The sequence below is a fragment of the Mytilus trossulus genome, chromosome 10 (genome assembly GCF_036588685.1).
Source record: "Mytilus trossulus isolate FHL-02 chromosome 10, PNRI_Mtr1.1.1.hap1, whole genome shotgun sequence".
Classification (NCBI taxonomy): Eukaryota; Metazoa; Mollusca; class Bivalvia; order Mytilida; family Mytilidae; genus Mytilus; species Mytilus trossulus.
The window spans coordinates 9979431-9989171 of NC_086382.1; the positions used below are offsets into that span (position 1 = coordinate 9979431).

General features: G+C 30.6%; 1 long non-coding RNA gene across 1 annotated transcript; it reads right to left on the bottom strand.

Annotated features, from left to right (window-relative positions):
• Positions 1-278: 278 nt before the first annotated feature.
• On the bottom strand, positions 279-1486 carry LOC134686024 (uncharacterized). Its single transcript, XR_010101504.1, has 2 exons — positions 1359-1486; positions 279-468 (listed from the first exon to the last, which is right to left on the bottom strand). It is a non-coding gene; the product is annotated as an uncharacterized LOC134686024 (long non-coding RNA).
• Between the last annotated feature and the right edge of the window lie 8255 nt (positions 1487-9741).

Below are 9741 nucleotides of genomic sequence, written 5' to 3' on the forward strand. Positions count from 1 at the left end.
TGTGGTCATTTTTATAAATTTCCTGTTAAAATGGTTAACAAAACTTTGAATTTTTCAAAAAACTAAGGATTTTGTTATTCCAGGCATAGATTAATTTAGCCGTATTTGGCACACCTTTTTGGAATTTTGGGTGCTCAATGCTCTTCAACTTTGTACTTATGGCTTTATAAATATTTTGATATGAGGGTCACTGATGAGTCTTATGAAGAAGAAAGTATGTCTGGCAAACAAAATTATAATCCTGGTACTTTTGATAACTATATATATAGATAATAAAGCCCAGTAATTTGTTTTTTATTTGAAAATGCATGTAAAGTATAATATCACTTGTTGAGTAGAAATTAAAAGTTTTCTTTATTATAGAAGAACTTTGCCCCAGTTTTATCCACAGCGGAATGTTTGTTGCTGGCTTGGTGAAGAGTATTTGATAATCCACTTGGTCCACAGAAGAATACACCAACACTTATCCTGTAATAGAAATCTAGTAATAAGATTACATAGTTATCTCCCCCTTGTTCTACATATATAAAGTCAAAATACTGAATATAAAAACGGATAATGATAAATTAAAAGGGCTTCATTTTTATAAATTTTTAGAGAATACTTATTTGTTTTCCTACAGTTAAACTTTATTCTGTTGAACTTGGATTTTTGAAAAAGCGTCGATGGTTGGAAGTATATTGTAGATGTCGTTACAATATCTGATTATTTCTAATATGTACAACTTGTTAATTCAAACTATCAATTACTCAAAACCTGTTATTAAGTTAATCCATAAAACAAATAAGCATATCTCTATAAACATGTTGAGTATAACCCCGCCACATTATTAAAGTATGTGCCTGTCCCAAGTCAGGAGCTTGTAATTCAGTGGTTGTCGTTTGTCTATGTGTTATATATTTGTTTTTGGTCATTTTTTATATAAAAAGGGCCGTTAGTTTTCTCGTTTGAAGTGTTTTACATTGTCTTATGGGGGCCTCTTATAGCTGACTATGCGGTATGGGCTTTGCTCATTGTTGCAGGCCGTACAATGACCTATAGTTGTTAATGTCTGTGTCATTTTTGTCTCTTGTGGACAGTTGTCTCATTCACAATCATCCCACATCTTTTTTGTTTTATATTAGATACTTTAAACAAGTGAAAATATTAATGACAATCACATGTTCTCCAGTAAATTCAAATATCTTTTTCATTCCCTTTATGAAAGTTTAAGTCTAAATCACCATAAACTTATGATTTTTTTTTATGTCTTTCCAAATATAACTTTTATCCCTGACCTCTATCGATTTCTGTATATATTATGCATCATATATCATTTAAGTAACAATATAAATATTGATAAACATATTTGTAATAACCCAGCATGGTCTTTAGAAATATTTTCAAATATTTTGTCTCAGTTTGGTCGGCCATAATGTGTTTTCTGCTGTAGTCCTGTTACTGTGTCTGATTTATCGACTTCATGTAAAATTATGTTTTGAGCCTGAACGTTACAGCGTATTATTATGTTATGAGCCTGAAAGTTACAGCGTAAAATCATAAAATGAGCCTGATAATTGCATTGAAGAATCATATTCTGATTCTGATTAAAAAAAGTGCAGTAGAGAATGCTATTTTTAAAATAATCTTAAAGTAACAGTGTCAGTGTTCTCCTTTTTTCACTAAGGTAAGGTGGGTGTTTTGAAAAAAAACACTTGCAACCGGGAGATTTTTTTTAAATATTTTCCACCAGGTTTATTTTTTTCAGTTTTACTGTGGGTTGGGGTCACAAATAGAAGGATAAGTATTGTATTCACATTTAATGGGATTGTGAATCATTCTTCTGCTATCACTGCTAGTTTTATTAAATGATTTGACAAATTAGTTTTGTGCATCTCGGATAGAAGATGATAATGGCTTTTGCAGGACTCCCTCCTCCTACAAAGTCTGCGACTGCATTGCCTATCGAACAAAGTGTCTGTCCTGTTTCTCGCTTTAGTGCTGTAATTTTTGCACACAGAACAGTAATATCCTTGTGTGATTTAAAATACTGATCTTGTTAATTGCAATGACAAATTATATTCTGAAAAAAAAACATGTTACCAATCGCATGCATCCAGATGCACTGTTTTAAATTAACCGCCATTAGGAACACTCAAAGCTGAGTATTTGAAACCCTTGAATTTATTAGAATAAAAACAATTTAAGAGCTATTACAAAAAGCTGTCTGGACCATTTGTTGTTCATTGTTGTTGGTCTTTGTTTTGTGAGAAAAGTTTGGTATAGGTGGGTTGTGTTGTAAGTTGTTCTACTGGATAGTTTAAGCAACCGCTGTTATCCTTATTTTTATATGTAATAAAACATACACTCAGTGTATCAGTAAAATATCATACTTTGAATAACATTCACATTTATTACCTGGTCTTTGTCCCATCCTCGGGTTAAGTAGATATTATAGGTTGGAAAATTTGTGTTTCCTTGTTCAGCCATCTGAGTATCAAATTCCCAGTAAAAACATACCTTTCTCACCTTCATGTCTCCATCAGGGTACACACTGGTATCTACAGGATTAAAAAAAAAACATCCGATATTTTTTTTGGAAAATTACTGCTACACCTTATTAAGGGGGGTCGCTGGTCTAAATCAATTTTTTAATTTAATATAATATTTCGCTAATTTTTTCTACAAATGAACTTTATCTTATAAAAAAAATCAAGAAGTTAGGCCATCGATCATTTACGCTCACAATCTGCCTCGAAAGAAGCATACATTTTTGTAAAGGTGCAAGGAGATAATTTAGAGCGTTTTTAATGATATTAACATTTCAAAAGTCATCTGGGGCCAAACCGAATCGATTTTTTGGGTTAATTGTTGTATCATATGATAAAGTAATAACTAATAGTGTAAAAAATAAAATTTGTTATGAAAAAACAAATGTATTTTTTTGGCTGAAATTTTGTACCCGCGAGCCTCCTTAAGCAAAAGCAAATTCTTGTTTTGTTTATCAGAAACCTATAAATTCTGTTAAGCAGTAGATGCATCATAAAAAGATCAATTACAGATGCACTGCAGAAACAAAAAAAGCAAACGAATGGACCCTATGGACTGCCCTCTTCAGAAACTGAGGGTATTATTATATATCACTTATAGTGAGTTGATAAAAAGATACCTTGATTAACATATTGTCATAGATTGAATGAGGGATGAAAATTTTTGACTTATTCAAAGGATTATCTGCAGTAAGACCCCATTTTTAACAAAATTGTTAAAATGTAAATATTTAGCTATTTATTGGAAAGTAGAATACTTCTGTTACATAACTATGTGCTGTTTTTGACAATACAATACACATATATCGAGTACTAACATTATTAAGTCATGACAATTTTTTTGAAATCTTCACACCATTAGCATTTGCGTTAAATTTTAGATGGTTTCCGCATTTGTGTTCATTCTTAATACTTGAATGTTAGTTGTCTTTGATGATAAAACATAACATATATAAAGGTTGAGAGTGAACACGAATGCGGCATGCACTTGCATGTTTGACAAAAAACATTTGAAAAGTGACATATTATGGCATATTTGATAGATTGTTCATATTTAAACTTTAATTTGAGCGTCTTAAATGACTTAATCAGTTTAAATCTTTCATATGAACTAATTAAATCGACTAAAGTAGACATTTATGTGTTTAAAAAGTGTCAACGATCTTTCGTCAGATGAACCTGAAATTGGAGGCCAAAATCATGCCTTACCAGACCTACTCCTTCATAGTATTTCAATTTTAAATGAGCCTAAGATTGGTCTTTTTTAAAAATCAAACGAAAAAATAAATAAACATATGATACATTATAAACTTCATGCCCCACATTCTATCCAACCCTTGAATGTTCATTCAATACGAAAATACATGTCTATCTTTAATTATTATTTCAATCGATGTCTTAAAGTCTCTACTGACCAAGTAAAGAGAGATAAACCTATATAGAAATAATATTATTTTTTTTTATAAAAAACTGCATAGAGGTATTTTTTTCCCTTTTTACAGAATTTGTATCTATCACCTAAATTATAATATATGAATTTAATCAAAGGGATTGGATCAGGTTCTAACCTGATGTGTTTCAATATAGATGCAAATGGAGTAACTCCTATCCCTGTAGCTACAAACACATCAAATTGATACCAAACTATTTCTTCAGTAGCTGTACCAAATGATTTATCTGCAGCTACCATGGAATAATATTAAATATATGATGTGGAATATAACTTGTACTTAAACATACACATCAACTTCATACCAAAATATGTCCTCAGTAGCTGTACAAAATGGTCCATCTCATCCACCCTGAAATAATGTTGAATAAATGGTGTGGAATAAAACTTCTTCTTAAACATACACATCAACTTCATACCAAAATATGTCCTCAGTAGCTGTACCAAACGGTCCATCTACAGCCACCCTGAAATAATGTTAGATAAATGTTGTGGAATAAAACTTCTTCTTTAACATACACATCAACTTAATACCAAAATATTTCCTCAGTAGCTGTACCAAATGGTCAATCTACAGCCACCATGAAATAATAAGCAAAACATACCTTAAAGTAATCTGTACTTACAAAAAATTCAATTTCCTGGCAAAATATCTCCTCAGTTGATAAAATGGTGAAAAATACCACAATGATACAGTATTCAAAAAGGACGAATTTCTGAACTATTTAATTAATCCAATAAAAAGATTATATATTAGCTTATTTTGTATCCAATTTATTTCTGCATAATTTAGTTAATAAAATCAACATCAGCCTTTTAAAATAAATCCTACACATTGTTTAAACAAGAGCCTGCAGTAACTGTACATTGAAAAAACAAAAACCATTCTCATTTCTACCCTCAATTCTGATTAAAATGAAAATAACAGTTCATAAATTTTGTGAGCTAGAATAGATATCAGGATTTACTATAAAAAGGAAGAATGAGAAACTCAAGGATTTACAATCAAGGACGTATCATTACATATTCATTTGAGGAGCTAAATAACAAAATAAATCAAAATAATAATTATTAGTATTTAAGTCATTTTCTGTTATAAATATAGTTGTAAAATATATTAAAATTGTTGACCAATAACTATAAGTGAATGGTCAGAACAATATGATTTTTCCATTTTTGTTCCTTTTATCTATCAATTTCTATTTAAACGATGCTGTATTATTTATGTGTATAATTCAAATTCTTAACCTTTACCTTATTTTCTTTATACATTTATGATCATGACCTCTTAATTTACACTGGTTTATAATGACCATTGACCACTTGATATAATTTTAAAATGTTTCACGTCTTACATTGAGGTAGATCTGTCTACCAGTACTTGCACTAAAATTCCGTCATCTCAAGGACACTACTATGGCCAGTAATAAACATACTTTTTACTTCCTAATAAAAAAAAACAATTGTACAGCACTTAGTTGCCTGTATTTCAATGTAATGAACTTTAATTTATGTACAGCAGATTCTAATCCATCTTTCTATAGTATATGCAGTACAGAAAGTGGGATTTTTTAAATTAATCGTAATTTGCAACGAATGCAAGATGGAGGCTTTTAAGACACAAATATATAATCTGTCTGTGCATAGGCCTCTAGTGTCTCATTGTTTAGCCTTTAATTTGATCTGATTAAACCTTTTATTAGATCTTTCTCTCTGATCCACATATGATAAGATCTAGTAAATTAGTTCATTCTTAAAACTGTTTTGTTGACACTGATTTTGATTTTTTTCTTGGAATTAAAACAAGTTTCGGTTTTCATTATTCACTATGAAATGAAGTTTATGGTTTGTATTATATAATCAATCTTCCCTTTCATTGTGACACAATACAAAATTTCTAAAGTCTAAAATGAAGACGCGAGGAAGTAAATAGGCATATATAACCTTAGCAGTATTTGGCACAACTTTTTAGAATTTGAATCATCAATGCTATTCAACATTGTCCTTGTTTGGCTTTATAAATATTTTGATATGAGCGTCACTGATGAGTCTTATGTAGACGAAACACGTCTGGTGTACTTAGTTATAACCCCTGGACCTTTGATAACTATCTAACCATTATCCGTGTAATACAATAAACAAACAAAGGTCATAAAACGCCAATCTGGACAGTGGTAAAACAATGTAGCCTTTATAAGATTATATATGGTAATTTACTCAACAGATTGATAGATATATTTTCTATCTATTTTTTCTTACAATAAGCGTCCAGTTAAAAAAAATGATTCTTTCAGAGATTGATTTTGACTTGAACATTGGTGTTTTTCCATGACGGTCAATAAATTCTAGTATCGGATTTCATAAAATGCATTTGAATATATTTATCTAAGGCATGTTATTCCCGATGGACATGTTTGTATATATATGTACTCATAGTAACTTATGAAGTGAAAACACAGCCTTTTATCCATAAGGTCCACATGAACAATAAACCATTTGCCCATCGAGGACCCTTAAACGATATGATCTTGAGACTAGTGAATAAAGAGAAAATGTAAATATTAAAATTTATTATCAAACAAACCACGCTGTTGATGTTATTTGTAATCATTTTAATATCTACGTAGCGAAGAGTATTATATAGGAGGATTGGGTTTGAATATTTTGTAAATATTTTCCAAAATTTTAATACCGGAATTTGTAACGTGTGCAAGATAAAGGCTTTTAGGAGACAAACATATAATCTGTATGAGCCTCAAGTGTTTAATTGAGGAGCCTCTTATTAGATCTTTTTCTCTGATCTACATATGATGACGCTTAGTAAATTTATTTATTTTAGAACTGTACTGTTGTCACTTGCTTTAATTTTTTCTCAGAAATAAAACAGGTTTCGGTTTTCATTATCCACAGTATGGAAATGAGGTTTAGGGTTAGTATCATACTATCTGTCTTCCTTTTCACTGTCATACAATGCAGAATATCTAAAATCTAAAACGTTGAAGGAAACTTATCCTTACCACTATCCGTTAAAAACGATAAACAAACAGTAGTTATAAAACTCTACTATGCACATTGGAAACATCATAAAGGAGAGATGAAAGACACCAAAGGGAATTCATAAAACAAACTGACAATGCCAGTTCACTTTGGTGAATATCTAAATATATGATTAAATCCAACGTCAATATTACACGTACAACAATCATCAACCCAAAGTCAAACTGAATGTAATTGAAAAACATCTAGAGGTCGTATTATAGTCAAATCATAGACACAATTTAAATTCAGATGCTCTGCGGGTCACAGCTTTATACGACCGGGGGTCAAACCCTAAACAGTTGGGGCAAGTATGGACAAAACATTCAAGGTTGATACAGCTCTGAATTTGGATTGTGATTAAATTGTTGACACGGCATAGGTTTCTGACAAAGAATGAATGTGGTCCAAGAACTTAATATTTTTAAATGGACACTTATCTTTAATAGTCCAATATCCAAAATCTAAATATATGGTTAGATTCAGCATATCAAAAAAACCCAAGATTTCAATTTTTGATGAAATGAAATAAAAAAGTTTTATTATGGACCCTTTAGACCTCAATGTGGACCAACTTGATAACGGGGCACAAATATCCAAAATCTATATACATGGTTAGATTCAGCATATCAAAGAACCCACACATTCATTTTTTGTTGAAATCAACAAAATTTAATTAAGACCCCGATTTGGACCAACTTGAAAACTGGTCCATCATTTTATTTTTATTTTTTGAGGTTGTATAAAAAGAGCGAATTATTGAAAAAGATTGTTATCACATGTTTTTGCAAGATTTAAAATATATCTTTTAAAAAAGCATTGTGTTTTAGGTTTCGCCTACCATTTTGAAAAACTAATTTCATGGCGGCTAGTCTGTAAAAAGATGTCAATTAGATTAGCAAGAGGGGTACATGTATCTAATTGATGGTAGATTTAGAATCTTATTTCATTTGGACATAAGAGAGCAGACGTCAACCTGAGTCAATCATATTTATTATCGATTCAGTTTTGATGGTAAAAAGAAACTGATAAGTGTAATAACATTTTATATATAGTCATGATAGTTTTGGACTGTTTTCCAGTTGTTATGATAAGTTTTGGGGGGTATGTTCTTATTTCAAACAGAGGCATACTCCGCATATATCAATTTGTGCATGAAGCGATTGTTACGTGCTAGGTATTAATGATTTTACCACAACGTTTTAATAGTTTTAACAGGAAATTTGATATAAATTTATGTGGGTTTCTTTTTCAGGACTTCTGATCCATCCATGTAGTATTGCAATTTTGCGATTGTGGTTATTCATGGAGAACCTGTAGTATACAAACTATATCGCTGGATTGAGCTGATTGTCTAAGTGTTTATCAAAGTGTTTTGCTTTGAGCTCAGTGCATTGTTATGCAATTCATTCTTTGTGAAATAAAGATTTGGCAAACAACTCTTATCTGCACAGGGAATTGTAGTAGTATCCATTATATGTAAGTAGTAATCGGAGATCTACATGTTTATCAAAGCATTTTATTTACGAACCAAAGATGTGTTTTTTTTTTCCAGAAGCCAAATTAAAAAAAACCAATGATGCTATTGCACCTAGCAATATGATGCTAGGTGATTTTGTTACTTTTTAAGCATCCGCACTGCTTACTGATAGTGCAGTCCTGCCGAGTGAAAACGCCTTTCAGTATTGTAAAAAAGGACCAAATTTATAAGGACTACCTTGGAAGAAGAATATTTTTTCAATATTTTTTTCGTTTTGAATTCTTTGAAGTTTTTGCTAAAAAAAAATATTGGGACTATTAAATATCTTCTTATCTGATAAACAATTTTGACATTTAAATCAAATATTTAACTGATGGTACAGGGAAGATCGATTACAAAGTAACATAAATATAATCTGTTACAAATGGTACATGCATACATGTTCTTGGATACCATCTCCAATATAAAAATAACATGAAGAAATGAACTTAATGTGAACCTCTCCTAGCTACAAATGTATCCAAAACCAAAGGTAATCATTTTAATCATTTGGTAATCAACGCAATTAGTGTCTCCTCCATGAAAGTCTTGGACATTAAAAAAAGTATTAATTCAACAATACCGCTAAAGTTTAGTGTTCAGCTCAGGATAGCTGTCAGTGTCATTAATTGTGCAACTGTTACAGTTTATTATATAAAGAACCCCATGTAAGAAAACTCTGTCAAATATCCAAACATACTATACACACTGATCTGTGTCCACACTTGTAGTTAAACAAATAAAACCTAAAAATATGCATTATCTATAATGTAAGATCAGGTAAAACATCTACGAATTTTAAATCCATTGATAAATTTATATTTTATGCGATAAGGTCAAGTGACGGGTTGGTTAAAGCTATTTCACCAACATGTTTAAATGTGTTTTATTTTGCCTTATATGAGGGGCTGCAGGGTTAACTTACTCGGAAGACGGAGAAATATCGGTAAAAAATAAAGAACGGAAAAATGAATCATAGAGAATAATCGGGTGATAATATTAAATGTAAAGAATTGAGAATAATTGGAGAAAATTATAAGAAAACTATAAGATAATTAAAAGATTAAGTTACAGAAATAAGAAATAAAGACTGTGCAATCCAGACCATCAATCCATATCTATAAATATAATTGTCATATGACAACGACCTTGGATTTAAAACAAACATATCCTTACTTATTTAGTTACAGTAAAAGGAAGTAAAATAG